The sequence below is a fragment of the Giraffa tippelskirchi genome, chromosome 11 (genome assembly GCF_054371585.1).
Source record: "Giraffa tippelskirchi isolate mGirTip1 chromosome 11, T2T-mGirTip1v1.2.pri, whole genome shotgun sequence".
NCBI lineage: Eukaryota > Metazoa > Chordata > Mammalia > Artiodactyla > Giraffidae > Giraffa > Giraffa tippelskirchi.
The window spans coordinates 113,780,012-113,801,075 of NC_137285.1; the positions used below are offsets into that span (position 1 = coordinate 113,780,012).

At 48.1% G+C, this 21,064-nt stretch overlaps 1 protein-coding gene and 1 long non-coding RNA gene across 28 annotated transcripts in view; one reads left to right on the forward strand and one right to left on the reverse strand.

Annotated features, from left to right (window-relative positions):
• BMAL1 (basic helix-loop-helix ARNT like 1) overlaps positions 1-21,064 on the reverse strand; it is a 107,087-nt gene that overhangs the window by 43,234 nt on the left and 42,789 nt on the right. The gene's annotated exons all lie outside the window — the stretch shown is intronic.
• Positions 10,552-18,060, forward strand: LOC145527338 (uncharacterized). Its single transcript, XR_014069689.1, has 2 exons — positions 10,552-10,704; positions 16,519-18,060. It is a non-coding gene; the product is annotated as an uncharacterized LOC145527338 (long non-coding RNA).

A 21,064-nucleotide genomic window follows, 5' to 3' on the forward strand; every position in this document is an offset into this window, starting at 1 on the left:
TCTTGTTCTAAAGGAAACAAAAGGATGCACTACTGTTATTTGGTCATAAAGAGAAGGAGGGACTTCCCACAGGGCGCTAGTGGTAAAGAACCACCCCCGCCAATGCAGGAGACGGGGGTTTGATCCCTGGGCCGGGAAGATCCCTTGGAGGAGGGCATGGCAACCTACTCCAGTATTCTTGCCTGGAGAATCCCATGGACAGAGGAGCCTGGTGGGCTATAGTCCATGGGGTCAGAAAGAGTCGGACATGACAGGAGTGACTTAGCAGACACACAAAGAGAAGGATGCTGGTGTTGAGGGGAAGCAGAAGCAAAGATGGGGCACTGAGGGATATTATACGGAACAGGCTTCACCTTTTTGCCTTGGAAGAGAGCAAGGCCAACTGCAAAGAGAGGAAGGACTTGAGGACTGGCTGGGAAGGGCTGTGTGGGGGGTGCAGAGCAGCAGAGCTCCCTGATGGGCAAGGCTGTGCAGTGCGCGTTTATCCAGAGATGGTCAACCAGGCCTGTGACCTCCTCCAGCTCCCCAAGCTGGAACAGAGGAAGAGCCAGGGTTCCCCTCCTGCCGAGCGTCAGGCAGGGGGGTGGACAAACGGGGGAGGGCATGATTGGGACAGGAAGAGAGGAAGGGGCAGTGGTCAGTCCTCTGAAGCCAGACAGCCTGGGTTCAGATCCCAGTCCTGCTGCTGACCAGCTGTGTCCTGGGCTAGTTCTATGACCTCTGGGAGCTGCGGTCTCCTCGCCTATAAGAGGAGGATTCCTCTTCCCAGATTGAATGAGGCCAACACACAAAAAGCACTTAGGATGCCTGCTGGGTTAACTGTGGTTACTGAACTGATGAGCTGTGAGGTGAGACCAGGAGCAGAAGGCCAGGGGCTGGGCATAAGTATGGCGGTCACAGAAAGCAAACTTGGACTGCAAATCTGGGCTGAAGGGGCGCAGAAAAGGTGGGAGTGGAAGCAGCTGGGGGAGAGAGGAGGGCCTAGCCAGTGGATAAGCTCTGGGAGTAGGAGGGAGGGGATGAGGGCGATGGAGAAAGGCCTGAAGAGGGACCTGGGAGTGGGGCCGGAGAACACGCCGGAGGCGGCACGGAGAGCACGTCAGAATCTGAAACCGGGGACACTGCTTTGAGAGTCCACCCCTTCTGGCTTACAGCCAGTGAAACTAAAATCAGAGAAATAACTGCCATGGGAAGCTGGATAACGAGAAAGCCAGATCAACAGGTAATAATAACAGAACTGTAGAGTTACCAGGAAGATGAGACGGTGAAAGCAAAGGACGATGACCTCTCTGTAGAGATGGGGATACAGGGGAAGGGGGGCCAGCGGCTGACAGTGCCGCCAGAACCAGGATGCATGGTGGGGAAGTGGGGGGACACTTGGCTCAGAGAGCTCCGGGGACACCGTCTCCCCCACTGCAGGGTTGGGCTGATGGGGAAGGAGGCCTCAGATGGCTACCACGGCTCCAAAGCCCCAAAGTAATGCATCCAGCAGAACTTACTAGGCACCCCTGTATGCCAGGTAATTTCTACAGCGAAAGAACTGGTAATCGGAGTAAACTTCCACCACAAATTGCCCATGGCAGTCAAATTTCAATTTGGGACAGTTTTGTAATGATGAAGACACTATGCGTGTGCGGTCCCACAATCCTTCATGAATCTTTCAACAGATATGCACTGAAGGCATCCAGGTGCCAGGCACTGCTCTCCACGGCAGGGCTGGGGCGGGGGACGCAGACCCTTGTCCTCCTCTCATATCCATTCTGGTGACCAAGGCCAGCAGAGGGATGAAGAAGTAAACAATGCTGGGAGGTGGGAAGTGCTGGGGAGGAACGTCAGCCATGGGGCAGGAGGAGCAATGGGGAGGAAGGTGGAGACGTGGGGAGCCAGAGGTGAAGGAAGGAGTGTTCCAGGCGAGAGAGGAACCAGGGCAGAGGGCTGTGGTGGAGGCCACAGGGTGCTGGGCAGACCCCTGTAAGGACCTTGGCTTTGACTCTGAGTGAAATGGGATGGCGTGACCCACTTGGGATTTAAGTCTGGCTGTGGTGCTGAGAAGCGAGGTGGGGATGGGGGACTCTGTGGGGGAGGTGCTGTGCATATACCCATGCATAGTGATGGGGGAGCTGTGTGTGTGTGTGCGTGCATGCATGTCTGTGAGTGTATATGGCAGGGGTGTGTGTGTGTGATAAAGGTAGCAGCATCACCAGTGAAGGCCAGTGAGGAAACATCTAGAACAGTGAACAGTCTGGAGAAAAGATGACACATCTCAGGTATGGTCTGAGGAGTGACTGAAAGAATTCGAGGTATATTTTCAGGCAGGCTGTGCGGATGAATGGGATGTGAGGTCTGAGAGGAGCTGGGGCTGGGTGGCCACGGTGGGGTGGTGAGAAGCTGCTGAGTGTTGGATATACTGTGAGGGAACAGCTGGTGGGATTCCACATGTTTTTCTGGCGTGAGCGCTGTAGCCCGTCCGTGAACAGAACAAAGGCCCCCAGCCCAGGGGCCAGTGGGAGAGAAGATCCCCCGTGAACTCCCCCTGCGGGGCAGTGTGCCCTGTGTGACGGCTGGAGGAAGAGGAGCCTTCCTGTGTTCCACCTAGCAGGGCAGGACCAGATGGTCGGGGACATGCTGAGTGGGAGGTCTGCATCACAGACTACACTGTGGTCCACGTACCTGCCGCCGGCCTTCCTGGAGCAGCACCCACCTCCCATTGACTGAGCATCACACATGCTAAGGACGGTGCTAGCCCTTACCCAGCTCATTTGGTTCTCACCATGACCTTTTGGGGAAGGTATTATGATCACCATCATGTAAAAAGATGGCACTGAGGCTCAGAGAGGTGTAGCAACTTGTCCAAAATCACACAGCCAGAATGGGGGATCAAAGACAGAACCCCGATGTGCCCAACTCCCAGAACTGGAACTCTGCATACGCTTTGTTGCTGCAGAGACTCAGCAAAGAAAAGCAAAAGCGATATCCCACGTAGGAGGAAGAGGGCAGGGCTGGCTCTCGCCCACCCACCCGCCTCCCGCCTCCTGTTCAAGGATGCCCAAACGGGTCACAAGGCTGTGAATCGTCCACAGTGCTGGGGGCATGGCCGGTGTGTTTAACTGGTTAAACAGTAAATCAGGTGGTCCTTCCTGTTCCAGTCTGGAATGCCTGGGAACCTTTCTGAAATGTACTTGTCCACTTGCCTGCCCTGGCAAACACAGTTTGAGGGCGACCATTTAATTGTGTGATGAGTGCCAAGGCCTCCTGCCAGTGCCCCAGATCTCAGATGTTCATCTGAGTGTTTCCTGACCCTAGGAATAACCCTGCAAATTCCTCCTTTAACTAAAATGGAATCTGCTTGTTTTCTTTCATTGGTCTCTTTCTTATACAAGGAATAAACAAAATTTCAGTGATTTCAGTTTCATTTTTCTGAGCCTTAGTAACAGCAAGTGAGAGTTACATGTCTAAGAATCTCAAACAATGTGAGCTGCAGAGCTCAAGATACTTTTTCTGAGAAAAATATTCAGTGCAAGAATCACAACAAAAATGACAACACAAAAACTAGCAGTAGAAACCACGCACTGGGCTTTTATTTTGTGCCATGCAGTGTTTTTTCATCTAGTTCTCAGTTAGAAGTAACTAATTCTCAGAGAGGTCAAGTAAACTGCCTGTCAATTCTTAGCACATGAGCAGGAAAGCCAGGATTCAAACTCAGGGTCATTTGACTCCCGAGCTCTGTGGCAGGTAAAGAAATATTATCCTTTCTGAATTAAGTGAAACAAAACAAAAATAAAACCTGCTGTAAATCAATGAAAAGGCAATCACCTCAGTGGAAAAATAAAGCACGTGAATAGGTAATTTGCAAAATTTGTGCAGTCCATTTGTTCAGGCAGAGGTCACAAAACAGCAAAAACAAACTTGGTAAAAAGCAAGGAGGCCTGCCTGGTTTTCCTTTCTGACAAGTCTACACATAGATGGTAATACACACACACACACACACACACACACAAACACACACACAGATGGGAGGGATGAAAAAAACAGAGATGGCCAAGTTGAAAAAGGATGATGATAAAAACTGTGTTTTAGACTCTAAGATTATATATTTTCTAAAAGGGCCAGGGGAGACATCAAAACACTTTATTTCTCTGACAAGGGATGCAGTTAAATTCTGACTTCTATTACATATCCTATGTAAAAGGACATTTCTAAGTGAAACCATTTCTTTTTATTTCAAATCTATCCTAAGGTTTCTCCAGCTGATTTATAAGCTAACACACACACACACAAACTCTCCCCCACTCTCTCATACTTTCAAAGACTCAATACAGATATTTTTAATCTTCTTTTCATTCACTTGAAATAAAATTTGTAAATCATATAACCTACCAACACTTATAATTTCAATGCAATCAACATGGCTTTAATACAAAGAAGAAAGAAAATAAAGTTAGCTAAAATAAAATAATACATCCGTCAATATGCAGAGGTTGGGCACAGCTACTCTCCAGACATAGTGAAAGATGTAATGAGATGCTTGTAGCTATTTATAACAAATAGGTAAACCTCATATACTTTGGTATTTGTGTTCCTGGAAAATTCAGTATATATTAAAAACATGCAAAATTTATTTTTGTTTATATGTAAAATGAAGTCAGATTCCAGGCCCAGGTCGTTACATACACAGTTTCACCTACACGAATGCCCTCTGAACTTTAGGAAACTGGGTAGGATGCTGGACAGTTCTTTGTTCTCCATGTGTCAATCCAGCATCTCCACTGCAGTGAAAGCCCTGACCCCACAGGGACAGCCCAACCACCCCACACATTCCCAAGATGTCCTATAGGGGGCACTATGTACCCATTCAGAACCAGTATGGTCCAACTCTTTTCTGCAAAGAGAAGGGTCAAAGAGGGGGTAAGATATTTACTCAAAGCCATGTAAGAAATCAACAGCAGAGTAGATGGCGGCGAAGAAAGGGGATTGTTATAATATTTATAAAGTGCTAGACACTGTGCCAGGTGTCTTTTGTTTACACCATCGAGGATCTCATCTAATCCTCCTCCCACCCTAAGGGGTTAGTTCTATTACTGCCTCCAGTTTTCAGACAGAGACACTACGTTTCAGGGAGGCTAGGCCACTGGTCAGGGCCCCGTTTTTGGTAACTACAGAACCAGATTTTATCGAGTCCTGTTTCTATTGCTTCAAGCTGCTCTCCTTTCAGATTTCTGGGTCTAGACCTCAGAAATCAGGTCCCTCACTTTGCTGCTTATCTCTAAAAAATAGTAACCAGGATGCATGCAATCTAAAAAAACAACTGACGAAGAGAAAGATGGTTCAATCCCCATTTCCCAGCACTTCTGGCTCAGCCACCGCCTGGAGCAGGAAAGCCCATGGACGCGTGAGCACAGGAAGCAGACTCTTGATGAATCACCTTTTCCTGGACTCTTGGGGCAACCTGGCCTGAGTGTTGCGGGCAGGGCAGGGTGACAGATGTGGCTGCAGGCTGGGTCTTGGGGATGGCTAGTGCCCCAGAAGACCCCACACTCCCACAATCTCACTCCATGCCTCACAAGACAGTAGGCAGCTGAAGGGTCGGGGCCCACGCTACCAAAGCAGGAAGGGCCAGACAGTGAACAAGGGCTTCGTCACCAAACCTTGAGGTATCAGGTGTGGGAAATGGTCTGAAACAACAACTGCAGCTTCATGGCACATCTGCCTTTGCTCACTTAACCCTAAAAGAAGCATCCTTGGGAAAAGACAGTGGTACTTCTATCTTACAGAAGAGGAAACAGAGGCCACAAGTGACTTGTACCTAGTCACACAGCTCGGGGACACAGCACTCAAGTCCAGTTTGGACTGACCTTGACACACCCTTTCTCATCTCCCTCACCTGCGTTTCCAAAACCCTTCCTGATGCATGCATTTCAGGAAAATGTATATTTGGCACCTGCCATCCCAGCTTTGGAGGGTAGGGGATATCGCATCCCTCCCTTCCACAACCACTGGGGCTGTTCTGGGAGACGGAATGCTGAATTAGGAACTTGAAGCTACAGTCCAGTCTTAGAAGTCTTAGGCACTTTTCTCTCTCTGCTTTATGGCCACCAAAATCAGGATGAAGCATTCTGAACAAGAAACCTATTGCATTTGACTTCATGTACAGGAAAAGAATATACTAAGAGCCCACATCTGTTACCCTGATCAAAACCCACTGCACCATGAACCCTGCAGGGCCTGGCAGAGTTTGGATGAACCCATTTGTTGGTGACAAGACAAAGGCCTCTGGACTGCAGTAGTTCTGTCAAAACAAATTCTGAGGATGTTTCACAGGAAATAGTTCAACTCAGGCTCCCTCCAAATGATTCCCTGCAAAATCAGTCAAAGTAGGGGCCAGTCCCAATCTAATGCACCATGGGCTTACTTCCAGTGCTATGGCTGCAAGATAGTATGGCCCCACAGCTAAGGGCATGGGCAGTGGAGCCAGACCACCCAGCTCCAGACTTCACCCCCCCCACTTCCTCGTGTGATTCTGGACAACATTTGACCTCTGCTCCTCAGGTTCCTCATTGGCAAAATGCAGATATTGACAGTACCCACCTCATAGGTGATTGTGAGTAGTAAGAAAATTCATGTAAGGAGCTTAGGACAGCACCTGGCCAGTGAAAAGTACTCAATGAATGTCACCAATCGTTACTATTAATATGGACTGCCATGTTGCACAAGGGCAGCGGAAGGCACTGGAGAACACCGACACTGGGGAGGGAGATGAGCGGGTGGAGGAGAAAGGAAGGGGGCCCGAGAGCACAAATTCCAAACTCTACCATGGCCCGCCTATGGACCTTTGTTCTGTGTTGCTACAAAGGGCAGAACTAGGTCAACGAGGAAACAGTGCCAAGAGGCAGATCTGGATTAGAATAAAGAAGGATTTCCTAACAGGGAACATACCCATAACGGGGGGAGCAGGAGGCTGGGCGTGTGGGTGCCCAAGGGGACCAGGGCCTGACTGTCCTGATCAGCACAGATGGGGTCTTCCTGCCCAGGACGGTGGCCACAGGAAGTGACCCCTGGATGCCCTTCCCCTGGACCATTCTGTCACTCTGATAAGGAGCAAATAAGTGCTGATAGCCAGGGTGTGGCTCATCAGCCTGAAGGATGCAGGGTGGACTTTGGACAGGTCTTAACATTCACAACCCTCAGGACTTTCACTTAAAGCTCTCAGTACTCCAGGTGGTGGTGGCCGAAGCAGCAGGGGCTCTGACCAGCAAGGGCTCAATGACCAAAAGTGTTTCTTGAATGCCGGCTGGGCGGCTGGCACAGTGATTCAGAGAAAGTTAAATGACAGAGCTGTGGCCATGAACCATGAACACTGCCTTACTTTGGAGAATTTAAAGCTGGCATCAATTATGAATGCCATTGCTACTTAGGGGACACACAATATGAAGCAACCACACCTGCTAGTAACTCCATGGGCTGGGACTGGGACAGGAAGGCCACAGGCAACTTCCCAACCTCTTCTCAGGCGAACATTTCAGTGTTCTTTACCCCAGAACCTTTTACTGACACAGCCCTTGACCCGGGTTTACTTGGTCTCCTGGGCTGAACTGCACACACAGAAAGATGCTGGGACACAGTTAAATGCCAGGAGCAGGACACAAGACAGAAAGGGGAGAATCTGCTCCTTGAAAATTGGTTCAGAAGTGGGACACACAGGAGGTATCCACCACACTGAAATCGTGTTACCTTTATAAACTATAAAAATGAAAATTTTTATTTTATCAACCAAAATATTACTAGGTTGTATTAAAACTACAACACACATCTGAGAAAAAGTATGAACTTCTCAAACTAAAACACTTGCTCCTTGGAAGAAAAACCCAGATAGCATATTAAAAAGCAGAGACATCACTTTGCCAACAAAGGTCCATACAATCAAAACTATGGTTTTTCCAGCAGTCAGTCATGTACTGATGTGAGAGCTGGACCATAAAGAAGGCTGAGTTTCGAACAATTGATGCTTTCAAACAGTGGTGCTGGAGAAGACTCCTGGGAGTCCCTTGGACAGCAAAGAGATCAAACCAGTCAATCCTAAAGGAAATCAATCCGGAATGTCCATTGGAAGGACTGACGCTGAAGCTAAAGCTCCAACACTTTGGCCACCTGATGCAAAGAGCCAACTCATTGGAAAAGACTCTGACACTGGGAAAGATTGAGGGCTGAAGGAGAATGGGGTGACAGAGGATGAGATAGTTGGATGGTATCATCGACACAATGGATATGAGTTTCAGCAACTCAGAGAGGTAGTGAAGGACAGGGGAGCATGGCGTGCCGCAGTCCATGGGGTCACAAAGAGTTGGACATGATTTAGCAACTAAACAACAACAACAAAAAGCTTATCAGCTATTTTCCAGGTAGTGGAAACTGCTAATTTAAACATTCTTAACTCAAAAGCAGGTGAGTGGCTGTAGGTATCAAAAGATTAACCAAAAAAACCCAACAAATTATGGAGGTGACACTGAGGATATTCCATGTACTGACTTCATTCTTTGCCACATGGAAACACCTGGCAACATGTTTGAGAACCACTGTCCAGAGTGGGAAGGAGCTCACCGGGCAGGAAGACAGGCTGTCTGCTCAGAGAAGAGTGTGCTCAGCGACCTGAAGGCCCAGCCTGAGTAACTCGGGGCCTGGCCTGCTGTGGCCCCGATTCCTCTCTCCCCACCACGGACTCCTCAGTCCCAGCAAATCACTGTCCTTCCCTCTCCATTTGGCTTTTTGTCTGTCTGTAAGTAACTCCTACTGCTTCTTCCGGCCTGTGATCTCTTCCCTCCCACTCACTCCTCTCTGTGCCGCCTGCTACAACCTCAATTTAAAATCACTGCCCTCCAGCGCTGCAAGAGGAGTCTTCCCCAGAAGCTTCCACAGCCCCTCCTTCCTCATAAAGGCTTCCTCAGCCTCCTCTGTCCCCTCCCAGCCTCAGAAAGAACTAACACCCAGGGCCCACTCGGCCCAGGCACGTACCGGGCATCAGTCCAGGGCAAGAAAGAGACACATGTTCCAGCTCCTGTGCCAGCCCCAGTCCACAGATACTGGCTGCCCAGAGGGCTACACAAAGAAGGATCCTGAGGGTCAGAGAAAAAGACCACCATGATCTGCTATCACCCTTCTACCTGGAGGTCGGAGGGCTGAGAATAGCAGCACATGCGCCTCCCCCCACACTGTCCCAGGATGGGGCAGAGCATCCCACAGAACTCAGACTACCCACTCTGGCCTGCACCCCAGTCCTTCATTCCCTTTGGAGTTCCCTTGAAATCTCCCCAATGATCCACTCCCATGCTCTCCAAAACTGCAATATTTATATCACCCTCACTAGCGCCCACGGATGCACATACTTCCCCTCCTGCAACACACAGCAAGTGTACTGCACCTTTTTGCATCAGAAACTTCACAGCATCTATAAAGCTCTGCCCAAGTAGGTCAGAGAGCACCTGATTTTACCTCCGCCTTGGTATCCAAACACACAGATTCCAAAACTACCCCATTCTAAACAATCATCTCCTCCACTCACTAGCTAGTTTATTGTACATATAATTTGGTTCACTCATGCATATGATGATTATTTGACCATCTGTCTGTCTGTCTGAGACTGTGAACCCTGAAGGGCAGAAATCAGATCTGTTTAACTCATTAGCTTCAGGTTCAATAGAGCAGAGACCGTCAGAGAAAAGGGTAGAGACTGTGGCCTCAGGGCAGCTCTGCTGTGACTTGCCATGGGGCCCAAGTCCCTCTGCTCTCTGAGCCTCAGCTTCCCCAACTACAATAAGATGTACTTGAACTAGAGGGTCTCTGAAGTCTCATTCAGTTCTGATGCTCTAGGAGGCCAAAAAGCACTGGAGTCACATCGTTTTATGACATACGTGGGTAATATTTACTCAGGGTAGGGCTCAGCAAGATACCACGATATAGCTCCTCTGAGAAGCGTGGATCCACCATCACAATGAGAGAACAGCCCTCCAGTGGATATTTAGTGCGGTGGAGTATATGCTTGGATGGCTAAGTATGACGGACAATGAAGAGTGATTTTTATTTCCCTTTGAGAACATAAGTACACTATCCTATATTTATATCCTCCATCTCCTAATTTAGATGGCGTAGAACTTCTGATCAGCACTCACTTGCCAATAACTTCCCTCTACATCTAAATGAAGAATAGGAGTCATATAAGTTCACAGATTGAATGGATGGGTTGATTTACAAAGCCCTTAAAACGTGGCTGCAGGCCGACGCTGGCAACCCCATAATTAGATATGGCATACTCTGAGATGATGTATTTTTTTACTGTTTTTTAATAACTCAGTTCTCCTTCTGGGATGAGGGGAAAAATGGAATTTGTTAAAAATAAATTGAGATTTAGTGGCTTTTGAGCCTTCTGCTGCTTGTTGCTCACAATACTCTATAAATAAATGAAGCCCTGCCCTATAGTGCACTGTAAACACCCACAGACACTCGGAGCCAAATTCTTCCAATTATGACCCTGTGCCAGTTGCCAAGCTACTGCAAGGACCCACTTGAAAGGCGGCCATCTAGGCCATTTCCTGATTAAGCTGCCCAGTAGCAAGGAATCAAGGCCTGCTGCCTTGGCATCATATCTGGTCGCAAAGAATTGCTCAGTGTTCTTGAAATTAAACCTTTTCCTTGTGATCGAATTACCCTTCAGAGGTAAGCGAAAAACTAACTACCCATCCGTCTATCCATCTGCCTGGGTCATGTGTGTGGTTAAGATCCTGGGCTGTCACATGTTAGACTTAAATCATCAGCAGAAGTGCGTTCACAACGGTGTCTTTAATTGTACTGAGCAAATCAAGGTCAAACAAAAGTAGGTTAGCAATGAATGTGACAGGTGAGTCAGAGGCAGCCTGCCCTTATGCTTGGCAGCTTCCCTCACCAGTCGGTTTGTGTCACTGTTGCCCAAGATAAAGGCTGAACAGTCATTTAAAGAATGCATACTATGGCACTTCCCTGGTGGTCCAGAGGCTGGGACTCTGTGCTTCCACCACAGGAGAAGTGGGTTTAGCCCCTGGTTAGGGAACTAAGATTCTACCATGCAGTGACGCAAAAAGTAAATTAAATATGAAAAAAAAAATCAATACTGTTTTTTAAAAAGGCATACTATACTCGAGAGGGGCGATACGGAAGGCATGTGAGGTCGGGCTGATGGCCCTGTGGTCCAACATACAAGTTGGGGTGGCCCCAGCTTTCACATGGCCTCCACAAGCCATTTAGTAACTACATGCAGAGGATAGGGAGACTGCAGCATCAGAGCCTCCCAGAGAATCTGCTCCCAGCAGCACTGGAGCCAAGTGGGCTCTGGCTAGAAACTGATCGCCCTCCCTCCTGACACGGAGGCTCTTCACTCAGCGTCAGCTCCGCAGGGTGAGCGGGGAGCAGCACTTCCTAAGCTCACCAGAAGGCCTTCTAAAGGCTCTGCAACAGAGCCCCAAGCTCGGGAATGGGGAGCCAGGTAAAGGAGAATCTGCACGTGCTTGCTGGTCAGATCTTCCAAACTTAAAACCGGGACCTACCCCTAGAGGGCAGAACTGCTCACACTGGGTGTTCTGGAAAACTTGGGGCCTGCGGGTCACAAAGCACCGAGCTTCTCCTCCAGAGATGGCCCCGGGCATCCTTCGTAGGGCTCGCAAACCACCTGGGTCTAGCTTCTTAGTTGCTGAAATGACCTTGAGTCTTTATGTCGCCTCTGATTAGAACGTGTGCTTCACTGGAGCAGAGGCCCCCTCTGTCTCGTTATTGAGTGTTTCCAGAGCAACTAGAACACTGACTGGTTGGGAGCGGGTGCTGAATAAAACAGTCACTGCGTCAAAGAATCCACGCCAAACCTCTGCGAGTGCATCCTACGGACCGACTTCCCTGGATTCTTGCCGCAGTGTTAGGAGGTGGAAGTCCTCTCTCCGGCACCAGGAGAAAACCAAGGCTGCAGAGAGAGTGTGCGTTTTCCCAGGCCTGCACATCTAATGAGCTGATGGAGCTGGAATTCCAAGCCAGGCGTGAAGAGTTCTAATCCTGGCTTTGAAGTGAGCATCTGTTGCTTTTATAATTTAGAAAAAGCAAAGAAGAAATACTTTAAAGAAAAAAACTATGCATCAGAAAAAGCTTTCTGGCAAATGATCTAATATGTGATGAATTCAGTTCCTGCGCCTGAAATCCAAGTCCCACTTCTAACTGCAGAGGGCACTGGCGCCGTGGCCTGAGCAGGAGGAAGGATTCTGGGGCTTCCATTAGGGAAGGTTTGTTCCTGTCTTTCCGGGAGGACCAGAAGAATGAGCAGGGAGGGGAGCAGCCAACAGCAGCCACACCTACAGTCCCCGCTACTGCTAGAAACAGCAGGCCTGTTCCACGCTTTGCTGGAAAGGCTCCAAGGACAGGCCGACAAGCAAGTCAGAAGATGGAAGGTGTAAGATGCTTGGAAATCAGACCCCCACCTTGAAAACAGGAATGAAGAAAGGGGAAGAAGCATACTTTTTAAGACTGAAATTTCAAAAACGAAGTTAAGTTTAAAAGTAGAGATTTACATTTACCTGAATCTAGACCACTAAACCCTACTGAAGCTAAGCTTATGCACCATTATTATCTATATATCATGATAAATGGAGAAGGAAATGGCAACCCGCTTCAGTATTCTTGCCTGGGAAACCCCATGAACAGAGGAGCCTGGTGGGCTACAGACCACGGGGTCGCAAAAGAGTTGGACATGACTTAGCAACTAAACAACAACAAAATTACGGTTAAATTCCTATTAGTCTGATGTGTGCATGTGCTAAGTCCCTTCAGTCGTGTCCAACTCTGCAACCCCACAGATTGTAGCTCACCAGGCTCCTCTGTCCATGGAATTCTTCAGGCAAGAATACTGGAGTAGGTTGTCATTCTCTTCTCCAGGTAATCTTGCCGACCCAGGGATTGAACCCACGTCTCCTGCATTGGCAAGCAGGTTCTTTACCACTAGCACCACCTGAAAAGCCCATTAGTCTGATTTTGCGGCCAAAAAAAACCTCTCCAGTTGGTCTGCTAGGTGCAGGTTATGGCTTGAATTTATGTGCAAACCAGCAGGTCAGTCTCATCAAAATGACTAGGTCAGTTCTAAGGCATGGATACATTTCTCAAATATGGGAAAGAAATGAAAATGGCAAACCATATCAGTAAAATAGGTATTTCCAAGTGCTACCAGGATGGCCCAACAGTTTTCAAGTACAAACAGCCTACAGACACAGAACAGCCTATGAGGATGTGAGTTAACCTTTTGGGTCTGAATTTCTCAGTCAGGATCCCTGGGTGGGCTGTGGGGAAAATGTTGGCCTTATCATGGCATTTTTTTCTGGAGAGAGGCTTCATAAATTTCACCAGATTCACAAAGTAATCAGTGACCCCAAAAGATAAGGACACCCACCAGCCCTTTCTGCTGCCACACCTGTTTTCTCTGGATAATCCTACTGATGTAAACAACCATACAGGAAACACCCCCCCCCCAACTTCCCAGCTTTCACAGCAGACAACATGACACTGACGATCAAGGAAAACTGTCCAAGCTCTTTGCTGAACAGTGCGGCCACTGGGGATGCCCAGTCAATGACTGAAAAGAGGTCACTGGCTGGAAGAGACTGAGGGTCTGCTGAGCCCTGGCATGAGCCTACTGTCCAGATGGGAACAAATGGGACAATCAAGAAGACCAAGAGAGCAAACTTACGGATCAGAGACTCTCGGGCAAAATGAACTTGAGAGTGTGTGACATGGGGAAGAACGTGGGCTCTGGAGCCAGGCAGGGTTAGGTTCAAATCCTGGCTCCATCTACATACTAGTCCTGTAGCCTTGGGATGGGGATGAAGGTGATGATGGTACTGATGCTGAGAGCAGTAGCTACAATGAGCTATTATTTACTGACAGCACAAACTCCAGCGTTTAGTAAGCAAGTACTTATATCTTCTGAAATAATATATGTAATATTATTTAATTTTTCACAGCAACCTTGTGAACAATTTCCATATTATCTTCACTTCACAGGGACAGCAAACAGGATTAGGAATTTTGGACCAAGGCTTAAGAGCCTGGGATGACTTACTGCCCCTTAAGGGACAGAGTAGGGACATCTCAGCAAGATGGCTAAGAATGTGTTTCTAGAGCTGGGAAAAAGAAGGTTAAAAAGATTAAGTAGCATTCCCAAGGTCCACAGCTAAGTGGGATTCAAACCCAGGTCTATTAGACTCTTAGCCCAGACTCTTAACAACTAACCTTCACTGCACTGCCAAGCCTCAGCTTCCGCATCTGTGAAAAGGACAATAATACTCATCCCTGCAAGGTAAGAATCTGCCTGCAACACAGGAGACCCAGGTTTGATCCCTGGGTTGGGAAGATCCCCTGGAGAAGGGAATGGCTACCCACTCCAGTATTCTTGTCTGGGGTATTCCATGGACAGAGGAGCCTGGCAGGCTATAGTTTGTGGGGTCACAAAGAGTTAGACATGACTGAGCAACTAACACTTCACTGCAGGATAAAGATTAGACAGAACGCATGTGAAGGGCTTAACACAGTACCTGTCATGCAGGAAGCTCTATAGTGTAGCTATTAACGTCATTCCTAAGATATCTGGATCTTTGGGAGAGAGGAGAAGACGTGGGAGGTGGTATCTGGCCACACAGATGGGACAGCATTTCACTTCACAGGATTAGGAACTTTGGACCAAAGCTTAAGAGCCTCGGATGACCTACTCCCCCTTAGGGACAGAGAGGGGACACCTCAGCAAGATGGGTAAGGATCTGTGCCTTCAGAGATGAAAGGCTTTGCATCGAAACTTGCATTGGACTGGGGATCTGGGGAGAAAGGAATAATTCAAGCTCAAGAAGACATCCTCAAGAGACAAGGCCAGAGAGCACGGCTCTGCCTGGTCTAGGAATGTGAGCCCACTGGTTATCTGACTCCCTGACACCCAAGAGAGGACGAGAGTTCCTGGGCATGTTTGTCCTTATAAGGGAGATGCTGAGCCCCTAAGTTATCAGTAACCCCCACCCAGAACTTGAGCAGAGCCTAGGCATTCTTAAAGAAAGAGAGAATTCGTTAGCGTGAGTCTCCTTTGGAGTTAAATATAGAGAAATGTACCTATTGCAAGAAAGAACCAACCACTTATTGTGGCTTGTAATGTGTAACATCAACCCGTCAGCAGAAAGAACTATCAGACTTACTGACACCATCATTGACTTCCTGACAACTTTCTTAGTGAAAGACTCAACAGGGAGTCTAGGAGCAGCAGAGTCTCTCCTCTGAGAGATAACTGCACGGCAGGGGATGTGCATCTGGGGGCTGACATCTACCTAGGGAGGAAAACATCATGGAGTGTCACCAGCCTTCCGCCCAGGCCAGCTCGTCCCCTCCTGTTTGTCTTTTAAAAGGATTGTTATACCAAGTTATTCTGGTAGGAACCAAAGATACTCAAAGGTCTTCACCACCCGTCATCGGTCCCCTCTTTTCCTCTCCACAGCGCTATGTAGGCCTCAGCATCAATTTCCTGGACCATTTTAACTGCCTCTAACTAGTTCTGCTGCCTCCTCCTCCAGTCCAGCCTCCACACTGCCACCAGCTGGCTTTCTAAATAAAAGCGCTGACCACGTCACTCACCTCCTGAAAGATGTCTACTAGATTCACACTGCCCACGGCATAAACACCAAAGTCTTAACTTGCATTTGTTCATTCATTCATTTTTTTTGATCACTGACCTAATGTGTGGTGATCACCTACTGTGTGTCCAGGGCCTGGAGACAGGGTAGTGAATGAGAGAGATAAGACAAGGGCTCATCCTCATGGATTTACATTCCTCTGTGTGTGTGTGTGTGTTTACATTTCTGTGTGTGTGTGTGTGTGTGTGTGTGTGTGTGCATCCTCAGTCATGTTCAACTCTTTGTGACCCCATGGACTGTAACCTGTCAGGCTCCTCTGTCCATGGAATTCTCCAGGCAAGAATACTGGAGTGGGTTGCCATTTCCTACTCCAAGGGATCTTCCCAACCTAGGGATCGAACCTGCATCTCCTACATTGCCAGGTGGGGTTTTTTTTTTTACCACTGGGTCACCTCGGAAGCCCAAAGGTATAAGACAAATGATAAAGAAGACAGATAAATATATAATGTAAAGCCAGTGCTAGTGAAGTAAAATAAAGCAGAGAAAGGGAAAAAAGTGATGGTGTAAAGGGTAGGACAGGACAGGGCCTTTTAAACAGAGGAAAGACCATGCGACACTGGGGGTAATCCAGGCAGAGGAAAGCCAAGTGCAAGGGCCTTGAGGCAAGAAAGAAGGACAGAAAGGACATAGGGGCTGGAATGGAGTGAGCAAGGCTCAGAGTGCTAAGAGATGAAACCAGGGAAGTAGGAGGGGCAGGCAGGACAGGGCAGGGAGTTCAGATTCTATTTCAAGATGCTAAGAAGCCACAGAGTGTTTTGAGCAAGGAAGTGACACAATATTATTTGCTTTTTAAAAGGTCATTCTGCCTGATTGTGTGGAAGGCTGGTAGCAGTGGGGGCAGAGTGGAAGCTGGGAGACCTGCTGGGAGATGGGAGCTCTCTGGACTAGGATACGGAGGTGTGGCAGTTTTCAAGATATACTGTGATGGAACAGCTGGCAAGACTGCAGACAAAGTGAGGGGTGAGGGAAGGAGCAGGGCCAAAGATGACACCCACGTGTGGGGCCTGAGTAACCAGGTAAATGGTGGGGTCACATAACATGGGGGAGACCAGGGAGAAGCCGGGCTAGGTTTCTGCCTAAGACTTCTGTTTAGTTCTATTGCTTCTGGGGTGCCCATCACACGGCAAAGGGTGGATGCTGCGTGGGCAGTGAGTGTGTGGGTTTCGGGCTCGGGGGAAAGGTCCCTCATCAGTGTGCAGATGACTAGCAGGACGTGGCCACTCAGGTCCTCCACCCCTTGGCCCTGACTCCAGACAGACACCCAGTGTCGCCTTCCCCAGGGCTCTGCCTGGACTTGTGTAGCATGGACTCCTCCTCACTTCTAAAGACCTGCTCTTGTCTGCTGGGTGCCCAGGAGAGGCCCTAGGACATGCCCAGGTGACAGCACAGCTAGTGTGTCACACTCTCTGCACCTTTCCCCCGTGAGCTCGAGGGCAGTGTCTGTGAGTCCGTTCCTTTCCGTGTCCCACCCCTCAACTGAAGCCTGGGCACAGCTAACACTGGCTAAATGAATGGCATCCTCCTCTCTGCAAAGAGATGCAAAAGAAATGATAATACATACAGGCAACTGACTCACGCTGCAGCTGCTGTCTGCAGGGCAGACGGGCAAGAAAGGAAGGCGCCGCCACGGAAACAGCAGCAGAGCTCAATGGCCTGTTCCCTTCCTTTGAGGAGTTTCTCAGCCACACAGAGGAGCTTCAAGAAATCTGGGAGGCAAGACTCTCAGGGTGCTGGAGGTGTGATGAGCACTGCACCTAGGGAAGGTGTTTTGGGTTTCTGCTGCAGAAACACTGGCAAGTCCCCAATCAAAGCACTCGCGAGGCAGAGCCAGAGGGAAAGAAACTGCTCCCTTTTCCATGGACTCCCATCATCCAGACGGTGAGCCTGGAAGTGGGTCCTACTTGCCTTCCTTTCCAGATGCAGACAACGAGAGTCAGAGGGGTTAGTGGGTGGGCCCAGGGTCACACAGCTGGGCAGATTTACACTCAGGGCTTCCTGAAAGCGAGACCTGAGTCCCTTCGGGCACACTCCGCAGGCCCGCTCCATCACAGGAGCTCCTATGGCAGCAGGCAGGATAGCTGGGGATTACCTGAGTTCTGGATCACACTGGGGAAATACGGCTGTAGAGAGAGGATGAGGGGTACCCACGATTACCGGGGAGTCCCCAGCAGGACGAAGCTGGAGCCTCATCCTCAGACATGCAGGCTGGGCCCTCGGAGCACTGTGCACACACCCTGTTATCATTCCTTAAGTGGAAGAGACAGAGCAAGAAGGAAAGTTTAAGTCAAACCTAGCTGCTTATAAGTAGCTCAGAATTAAAAGCGAGGGGAATGGGAAATTGTGGTTTGCGCCTGTTATTGCTGTTGCGTGATTCAGAGAGTCCGGTAACAGGTAGGAAGCTGTCTGAGGAGGCTTGGCACTATGCCAAGTGGGTTACAAAACCAGCGGCACAAAATCAGGGCAAGACCCTGTGCCAGGCAGCAGAGGATGATGGGAAAAGGACTCCAGAGCAGAAATACGGCTTCATACTTGTGAGATATCAGTATATTAACCTCTCTAAGCCTCAGTTTCCTCATCTATGAAAAAGATCCAACAGTTCTTGTTTCACTACGTTGTTCTGGCTACTAGATGGGATGGCACAAGCCCCTGTGTACAGGTGTGATGCAGAACACATCGAATAACTGGTAGTTTGTTCACTGCTGAGAAAGCAAAAGAATTTGCTCATAGTATAGAAAAAAAGGAATGGAAAAAAAAAAAAAAAACAACTATACCAAAGCTCTTATAAAAACTTAACAGGAAAGAAAAAAAACTTAGCAGAGTAAAATGGCATCATCCTCTGAGGATCTACTAGCGCATACAAAAACTCATTAAGAAATTGTTAGCAGCAGAGGACCTTAACGTATGGTAGGAAGGAGAGGCAGAATGGGAGGAGAAAGGAAAGAAATGGAAAAGAGAATGGATGAATTTGAATATTTCACTGTATTAGTAAGAGTCAAAAGAAGTTAACATATATACTTTTAAAAATGCAACTTTATTACTAATGAATAAAATTGTCTATTAATTTTGTATGTCCTTTCAAACTCCTACTCAACCTTCAGTACCCCAGTTGCTTGATGACTTCTTCCACCCTGTTCCACCCCCTTCCACCTGGAGTTTAATTACTCTTTCCTCTGTTAACTGATTCTTATCACTGCACAAATAACACTGTCGCTGCTCACTGGGATCTCCTACCAAATAGAGAGCTTCTGAGGGTATACACTCTTCATGATTCATCTTGGGGCTCACGTGGTGGCCTTGTCCTCGCCCCAGGATCCCCAGCTAGCAGCTACCAGTATGGAGCATCTCCAGAGAAGAACCTTCTTTCTATAGCAGGATAATTTGAGAGAGGACTCACATTTATAAAGTGCTGAACATCTTAGAGGTACATTTCAAATCTTAATTCACATATTTCTCAAAATGTCCCTATGAGAGAATCATTTTCCCTATCTTGTAGAAGAGGATACTGAGGCTCAGAGAGGTAAGATCAGCAGTCAAATGTTCTCATTGCTAGTAATAAAAGTAATGGGGCCAGGATTTGAACCAACTCCAGATGCCTGTTTCCACTAGATCAGATGACCCTGCATGGATCTCATGCAACTGACAGCACCCTGGAAGGATATGTGGGTGGGGGGAGGGGCTTCCCTGGTGGTTCAAACGGTAAAGAATCTGGAGGGTTTGATCCCTAGGTTGGGAAGATACCCTGGAGGAGGAAATGGCAACCCACACCAGTATTCTTGCCTGGAGAATTCCATGGACAAAGAAGCCTGGCGTGCTATAGTCCACTGGGTCACTACAGTTCATAGGGTCACAAAGGGCTGGACATGACTGAGCAACTAATACTTTCATCAAATTTACCTTCAGGTTCACAACTGAGGTTAGGGCTAAGGAACTTTGGCCAATACAGGGTAATCTGTTAGCAAGAGACAGACAACAGGTCAGACAGGCAGAGAGCAGACCTCCAGAGAAGATGGAATTTAAAATTTCACATGCCCCAAAGTGACCACAGGAAGTTGGGGGATGTCACTTCCCTTTCTTGTCTCCACCCCTAGCTCAGTAAAGGAAACTTCCATGGTGTCCTACCAGCAAAAAGCTGCCTATCAGCCTCATAGGGGTCTGACTCCACCATATCTGGAGTCAGAAGACCTGGTCCAAGGTATTGACCCTCAGTGGCTGTGTGACACTCACTAAGTCAGACCTTTGAGCCTAAGTGTCTCCAGGTGTAAATGAGGGCAGTGTCTGCTTCACAGGGAGGTCACGCGGACACCATGAGAAAATACAGGTGGGAAGGACCTGTCCATGTGAAATGGCTTTATGTGTCAGGAGAGGATGCCAGAACACCTCGGATACCTCAAGACATCACCTGCCATCTCCCCATGCCCAGGCCCGGCACTCCTGTTTGAATGCTGACCTGACCTCTGCCCTGAGGGCTCAGACCCTAACAGGAGAACCAAGGCAGCCCTAGTAGAGCAGCGGGAATGGAAGCCATACCGCCTTCTCCCAAGGGCTCCCTGGGCTGAAATCCTCACACAAGTCTGTAATAGTTACACTGACAACAACTGTTGGGGGACGGTTTTGTCATCTTGTAGGATGATAACTGTCACCGAAATCAAGGTATGTAAATCATTTAATTAAATCTATAGATGTATATTTTGAATGCTTTTCTAAGACAAATGTGTGATTTTGATGGCATATTTGTGAGTTTTTAAAGTTTACTTTTCTCATGCATGGTGAAGCAAAAACTAGATTACTGGAGCCATAACTAGATACTCTTGAAAGGAGTGTGAATTAGTACCGCGTTTTTGGAGGGCAAATAGACAATATTGATTCAGTTTGTAAATGGCAAACTATTTAAGCCAAATGTCCTACTTTCAGGTGTCTATGTGCAGGAAAATCTCATGCAGAAGTTCACAGGTGGGCGTAACAATTTCCACATCAGCAGTGATTGTAATGGTAAAAAAATCAGCAACAAACCAAGTGTCTACCAATACAAGGATGATTAAAAAAGTTTCAAAGGCACCCATACCATGGATTACAACTGTTATACGTAATAAGGTACATTTATCTGTACATGTCAACTTGAAAAGAAAACCACAATAATTGACAGTTGGCTAAAAAAAAAAGAAAAAAGGAAAACTGTAGGCATAGAGAGAGTCCATTCTATGAAAGTAAAAACATGGATGTTGGGCATGCGGGCAAGGGGAATACAAGGGGATACAAAGGGGTTAAGGCGATACAAGCAAACGAAGAAGTTCAGGACTATATCCAACAAAGCCTCAAGGGTGTCAATCCTGGGGAAAGGTGGG